The following is an 8265-nucleotide window of genomic DNA, read 5'->3' on the forward strand; positions in this document are numbered from 1 at the left end:
ACGGCAAGCGCAGATAGTCCTCGAGTAGCTTTGCGCGAAATTCAGAAAACAAAGAAACAAAATGTTTGAAAAGGCCTAACGCACCGTCGTAGAATAATGTTAGAAGATTATTTATCAGTAACATTAAGTGTGATAAGGTTTAATTCTAACAGAACTAAACAAAAGACAAAAAACGTACGCAATTTTCAATATCGGTGGTACTTAATAAAGACTTAACTAATGTTAAAACTAAGACAAGCAGAGTTATAAATTTTAGTGTCTGCGATTAGAATTATTTTGTGTTACTCTAGAAATCCTGTATTTAAAGAAGAATTGTTGCAATAAAGATACCAATATGATTGCAAGTGTTTAGCGGGTGTTTACTGGTATCATTACAGATCACAATCACACAATAAATCGTGATACCACCGCCATTACACGATTCAATGTTGTGACGTCAATGATAATTTTGTATAAAAACCTATAATTACAAATTATTATTTATTTTGAATTTCCTAGTTAGAAATATAAATATATTTATCTTGAAATTATGTATATTTGTTAAAAGAAATCGAAAAGCAAAAGGCACAAAAATATGCTAGGTGACAAGTGTCCTCACAAAACACGTATGGAAACGGAAGCTGTAGTGAGGTAGTGTTTGCTGATAACTGAAAACGATAAAAGTAATTTTGTATAAAGGATTTGAGAGGAGTGGAAACAGAAAGTACTACCGTGTACGACTAGACAACGTGGCTTAACTTGTTAAACTGAGTAACTATGTATTACTCTATGTGTGACATGATATACACTCCATTAATTCTAATAGTATAGAATTAGAAGGTTAAGTCATTCAGTCACTAACAGTCACAGGGAACTAAATTAGAATATAATTTTCAATAGTTTCACTTTCATTCTTAACCAAAGTTTACTTATAGTTTTCAATAGTTTCACTTTCATTCTTAACCAAAGTTTATTTATAGTTTTCAATAGTTTCACTTTCATTCTTAACCAAAGTTTATTTATAGTTTTCAATAGTTTCACTTTCATTCTTAACCAAAGTTTACTTATAGTTTTCAATAGTTTCACTTTCATTCTTAACCAAAGTTTATTTATAGTTTTCAATAGTTTCACTTTCATTCTTAACCAAAGTTTATTTATAGTTTTCAATAGTTTCACTTTCATTCTTAACCAAAGTTTACTTATAGTTTTCAATAGTTTCACTTTCATTCTTAACCAAAGTTTATTTATAGTTTTCAATAGTTTCACTTTCATTCTTAACCAAAGTTTATTTATAGTTTTCAATAGTTTCACTTTCATTCTTAACCAAAGTTTATTTATAGTTTTCAGTAGTTTTACTTTCATTCTTAACCAAAGTAAATTTATGATTTTATGAAATTTCTGTGAAATCCCTCATCAAGTTCACTTAGGAACAACTTACACTTTTATCGATACCCGATAACAATACTGTTACACTGATTATCAATACTGTTACTATTGTTAGGGTTATAAATACTTTATTTTGTTTTTGTTTTTTTTTAATTTCGCGCAAAGCTACTCAAGGGTTATCTGCGCTAGCCGTCCGTAATTTAGCAGTGTAAGACTAGAGGGAAGGCAGCTAATCATCACCGCCCACCGCCATCTTTTGGGCTACTTTTTTTTACCAACGAATAGTGGGAATGAGCGTCACATTATAACGTCCCCACGGCTGAAAGAGCGACCATGTTTGGTGTGACGTGAATTCGAACCCGCGTTCATAAAGTGAAATCGGTGTCAAAGAACAAGCTGTCACATGCAAGTGAGAGAACGTGGACTTGTCTCACTTTTTATTATTACAATATAATTGGTTGACTATTTGTTCTGAAAGTGGTTGAGTTAAATGAGCAATTATAAGTTTGTTGAACACTATATAACAGCATAGAAAACATGTAGTCTAGTGTATTTGGGGATTTTAAGTTATTCTGTGTATCTCATTTCATCATACAATACCCCAGAATACCCTTTTGATTTGTAAAATAATTTACATATTTATCTGGGATTTCTTATTTAGTGAATTGCTACAACTTATAGTTTTAAATTATACATAAAACTGTTATTTTCATAGGTAAACATACTAATATATAAAGAAACATCAACGATAAAACCAATAATTTTTACTGTAGAGAACAAACTATTTTTCAACAACACCTTATATTATATAAAATGGGTTTTTATTTGTTTAGATGCTGCAATCATCTTCAATGTGAAAATAATTTATGATTACACGTATATACCCCTGTCTTTCCATCACAAATATAAACCCTAACTGAATAAAGTGAATGTAATTTGTTTTGTTTTTTGTTCTAAAATGTGGAATACGTTGCACAAAATGTTGTTTTTAAAGTAATGTTTCATTTATTATGTCAGTACTACAAAGGTATATAATTTTATTTCTCTAAAGATGAACATTTTGTTGATTTGTGAAACTGAGTATTTTGTTACCAGTTTGTACATTTTAGTGACTTTAATGTAACATTTACTTTTTACAGATGTAATTGTTTTTTAGTTTACTAGTTTTGTTTTTAATGTTTCAGATTATTTATATATTATTTATAATTGTTTTATTTTTTTTCAGGACATAGAATTTCCAGTGAACCCCTTACTTCGTCTGTAAGGTTCCAAACCATATGACCCAGAAGACATCACACTGTATGACATCAAAGTAGAAGTGTCATAGTGCCCTGCAAGGAATGTCATTTTTATTTTCTGTTTATAAATCCATTTCCGAAACAAAGTAAAGGCTAGTAAAATAACTGAATAACTACTATTGTATGGGTATTTTTGATTTAGTAATTTAAAATGACGTACGTTCAAAAACTGTCCCTAATTTAGCAGTGAAAGACTAGAGGTAAGGCAGCTAGTTATCGCTACCCACTGCTAACTTTTGGGCTACTACTATCTTACCAACAACTAGTGGGATTGACCATAACATAATAATGCTCTCTTTTCTGAAAGTTACAGCATGTTGTGGAGTGAATATTCCAATCCACAAGACTCAGAGTCGTGCATCCTAACTTTGTTATCTAGTTATCAGTTTTGTACAAAATTCGTATTAATTTCTAATGGAGTTTATAGCCAGAATCTCCAATATGAAAAAAATATTGTCTGTGTTACATTTTTTTAAATGTTCAGTGGAGTGTTTTTCACTGTGAATTCGTTGAGCTGTTTTTTAGAGCTATAAGTTTATCCAGATACTGGTTTTAGTTTATTTTACTATTTTGTGTAAATTGTCATGGTGTCGAATTGGATAACAACTAATGGGTGCAGTTCGTAATTTAAAAGAAATGCGGGTGTTATATGCTTTTATGTTAACCTATAGATGGCGACAGTTACGCATTTGGTGGAATGGGTGGCATAATTTTTAACAGCAACTTAACCACAAAATTGATCGTTTTGTCACCGGGTTTAACAAAATCACACGACTATCAGCAAAGTTCCTGAAAAACAACAGCTGAATCTATCTTAAACTATGAAGTTACATACCACATCTTTAACTTCTTAGCTGATCCACCACGCCCCAAACGACCTCTTTCGTGCACTAGTCAGCCAGTTCTGATCCATAGATCCAACACCAAATCCCGCATATTATCATCTCCGGTCAGCTCTTCTACGTTGACAATCTGGACTCACAAGTCATCTCAAACCGGTAACTCAAGATTCATCATCAATCATCGACGCTCCACATTTTCATCAAGCAAGCCATGCAGACTAAACCTTATGGTCGGAAAAACGCCATCTAGAATTCGACATTCAACATTTGTCGTCTTCCACTCCAAAATTTCAGGCTATTCCACCCCACTAACTAACGTCTTCCAACGGTTAAACCCATTTCCATCTCTTCATTCTCTTTCAACACAACAACTCGATGAACAAAACATCAAGTTCTCCTTCTAGAAGCCCACGTCCATTGATAATAAAGATGCAGTACCTATCCTAAATCTCAGAGACCTTTACACCATGATTGAATTTAGGAGCAGTAATCTCAGCTGATTCTTTACTTCTTCACTAAGTTAAATCTCACAAGTCACTATCTGACATGACAATATGTCACAAAGTTTATACTTGTTCTTGTTCCTGGGCAGAGAGTGTTATTTCCCAATTACTTATGTCCAAAGTAAATGTAAAAGGCCTATTTTTCTCTTCAAACTTTGTTTTTGTGACCTGGGAACGTATAACGAAAACATGATGGGAGACTATATTTGGGGGCTGATACGTGAAAGTGATTTACATAACAGTTGCAAATCTCGAAAAACTCCTCACTTCTAAACATTTTTGTATAACTTTAGTATAAATACATGTAAATCTTGATTCATATGTTGTTTTATTCTAACCTTATGTAAATGAAAATGTGTAAATTTGACCGTTTTTACATAGAAAATATGTTAATTTCTAAATTTCATTATCTAGGTCACAAAAGCAAAGTTTGAAGGGAATATTGGCCATTTTGTGCACTTTTACAACATAAGCAATTAAGAAATAACACATACTATCCAGGAAAAAATCTGTGTTACATAGTGTAATAACACATACTATCCAGGAACAAAATCTGTGTTACATAGTGTAATAACACATACTATCCAGGAACAAAATCTGTGTTACATAGTGTTATAATTGTTCTAAAAAATCTTTTTCGCTTACATTTACGATAGGGACATTAAGATGCGGTGTGAATTGTAGGTTTATTAATTAACCTACTTTCATTTGGACATGCATTTGCTAGTTTGTTGATTGATGAAATGAAGGAAAACGAACCACAACCGTACTGTTTTGACTTCCAGTGGTACAGTAGCGTATTTCTGGGCTCACAATGGTACAAATCGGATTTCAATACGAGTGATGGCCAGAGTACAGATGGTTCACTGTGTAGCTTTGTGTTTAATGTCAAGGCCCTGCATGGTCAGCTGGTTAAGGTGCTCGACGTAATCTGAGGGCCGCGGGTTCGAATCCCCGGCACACCAAACATGGTCGCCCTTTCAGCCGTGAGAGCGTTATTAAAATGCAGTCAATTCCACTCTTTGTTGGTAAAAGAGCAGCCCAAGAGTTGGTGATGGGTGGTGATGACTAGTTGCCTTCCCTCTAGCCTTAAAATGCTAAATTAGGAACAGCTAGTGCAGATAGCTCTCGTGCTGGTTTGCGCGAGATTCAAAAGCAACAAACTGTGTTTGTTGTCTTGTATTAAGTTCATATTGTTGATATACTTGTGCAATGTTTACCTGGTTTTTCTTATCGTTTCATTATAATAATATTTACATCACACTGAGGTCAGCTACAAAATGTTGAATCTTCCACTGTAGTTATTATGTTTGACTCGGTTTTTTTGTTTTATGCAAATGATATAGTGTTGCACACTTGAACAGGTGCCAGTTCTTTCAGTAACCATGGTGTCCTGGTGGAAGCACGTTAAGTTTACGGACTTACAACACTAAAATATAGTGTTAGATTCTGTGCATTAAAAGGTAGTTTAATGTGACATTGCTCATGAATAAAGAAACAAACAAATTAATAATAATTCATATTAAATTAGGGTTAGCTTTCGATTATCTCGCACTCTTTGGCTTCCGTTACTTTCTCGTACTTGATTTTCTGATGTCGTATAACTTGGCACCACGATTTAGAAGGCATGGTTTGAGGGCTATCTGCGCTAGCCGTTTCTAATTTAGCAGCGAAAAACTAGCGGGAAAGCAGCTAGTAATCACCACCCACCGCCAACTCTTGGGTTACTCTTCTACCAAAGAATAGTCAATGGACCGTCACATTATAACGCCCCCACGGCTGAAAGGACGAGCATGTTTGTTGCAACAGGGACTCGAACCCACGACTCTCAGGTTACGAGTAGAGTGCCTTAACTACCTGGCCATGCTGGGCTTATTTAGAGAAACGTCTTCGTTACTCAAATACGAAGTTGATGAATAAATTATTTAAAACCTTAGTCATACGGGTACAAAATAATGGATAAATAAGATAGTATGAATAACACTGTTGACATCGAAAACGACAGAGGAAAAAAAATACAGAACGATGAAAGTTTTGCAGTCTTAGTTTTTACATTTCAAAAGTGTGTCTTAACTTTATTTCTCACAAAGAAACAGACTCGAGTGTATTTGTAAACAGCTGCGCGAAATTTCGCATTGAAACTTACACTTGAATAATTTCCAATTGCAATAAGTTTTGTTGTTTTTGGATTCGATAAATCATTAATTCGTTACATACTTCCAGAAGTGAACATTTAATTTTATCAAATACTTGATTCACAGTCGTTCTTGTTTTTCAATAAGACGAATTTCGTGTATTAACAGACACCATCAACCAACAGACAGTACTGTTGACAATGAGTACATTTTAAAAGGTGATATATTTAATCGAAGCCTATTTATATAATTCCTATGCAAGCCACTTATCAGTTGTTGTGATAAAACTTGAAACGCGCCCGGCATGGCCAGGTAGTTAATGCACTCGACTCGTAATTGGAGGGTCGCGGGTTCGAGTCCCCATCACACCAAACATGCTCGCCATTTCAGCCGTGGGGACGTTATATTGTGACAGTAAATCCCTTATTCGTTGGTAAAAGAGTACCTCAAGAGTTGGCGGTGGGTGGTGATGACTATCTGCTTTCCGTCTAGTCTTACACTGCTAAATTAGGGACGGCCAGCGCAGACAGCCCTCGTGTAGCTTTGCGCGAAATTCAAATCAAAGACATTTGAAACCTTAATATCAGCTACGAATACCACGTGCTCATGACGTATGAGTATTACATATTTTCATCATATTTATTTGCTATGAAAGAAACTACGTCACAAAGACCACTACTTCCGTTTATTTCAGATAGAGAAATACCGTTGCTCAGAGGAAAATATGGGAACGTCCACTAGTTTACAGTCTCTACATACAATAGCCACTTTGAAATACTTCATTCAACAGGCCAGCTTCCTACGCCGATCTGCGACGAAAATCTACTATTAGTCGATTGAAAGCTTGGAAGTTTGTAGCATATCAATAAAAACATTGGTTAGAGATTTATAATGGTTAGGACGAGAGTTGAAAATTCTGTAACGTATAAATGAATCCACTGCTTACAGGCTATAATTACGTAAGTCGAAGGCTTAGATGTTCATAGCATATTAGTGAAGTCACTGTTTACAGTTACTAGGACGAAGATCTAGATGTTCGAAACATATAAACAAAGTCAATGTTTACATATAATAGTGACTATGACAAGGGTTTATAAGCTTACAACGCATAACAAAAGTCAATGTTTACTGATTATAGTGACTAGGACGAGGGTTTAGAAGCTTACAACGCATAACAAAAGTCAATGTTTACTGATTATAGTGACTAGGACGAGGGTTTAGAAGCTTACAACGCATAACAAAAGTAAATGTTTACTGATTATAGTGACGTAAACGAGGGTTTAGAAGCTTACAACGCATAACAAAAGCCAATGTTTACTGATTATAGTGACTAGGACGAGGGTTTAGAAGCTTACAACGCATAACAAAAGTCAATGTTTACTGATTATAGTGACGTGAACGAGAGCTTATAAGCCAATCATGCATGAGAAAATTTGTATAAACCACATTTCAAGTTGTGGTGAAAACATCACCGAGACAAACATACTAAAACCACAAGAGGGTCTAATTCTCACTGATATAAAACTTGATAAAAATATTACAATAAACTGGCGACGGACGTTTTATAAAAATGAATCTTATTTTCGTGGATTATTTATGTGGGTGGGACAGTGATAAGCAACCGTCATTCAATATGTAAAGCATTTCCTATGCACAATAACCCTACGATTTTACTTTCTATGGATGCCTTATAATACTTAGTGGTTATTTACATATCAATACCACGTCAGCGACGAACTACATTACTGACAAACGTAGCCGAAAACACACAGAAAAAAACACCACCAAAAACTTTACCCAGCGAACCGGTGTAACATCGTACTGTGTGCGCTGTGTCGTGTCTTATTAACTATTCGGTTTGGAATGGTAACAACATTCTAGTGTCCAGAGATTTTTATCGTATAACTCCATTGAGCACTCATGAGAACCATTCTTAAAAGCACTTGTAAGAATTATATTACTATCCACTCTGCAGACATATCGCGAGCAGACTAGTTTGAGTATAGGATTAAGAAAAGCTGGAGATAAAATCAGATGTTTCTGACAAAGTAATAAGTCATTAAGTTTTTTTTTTCTTTTTATTGGATTGATATTTGAAACCAAATCCAAGTTCATTACGTTT

Source organism: Tachypleus tridentatus, chromosome 4 (assembly GCF_004210375.1).
Source record: "Tachypleus tridentatus isolate NWPU-2018 chromosome 4, ASM421037v1, whole genome shotgun sequence".
Lineage (NCBI taxonomy): Eukaryota > Metazoa > Arthropoda > Merostomata > Xiphosura > Limulidae > Tachypleus > Tachypleus tridentatus.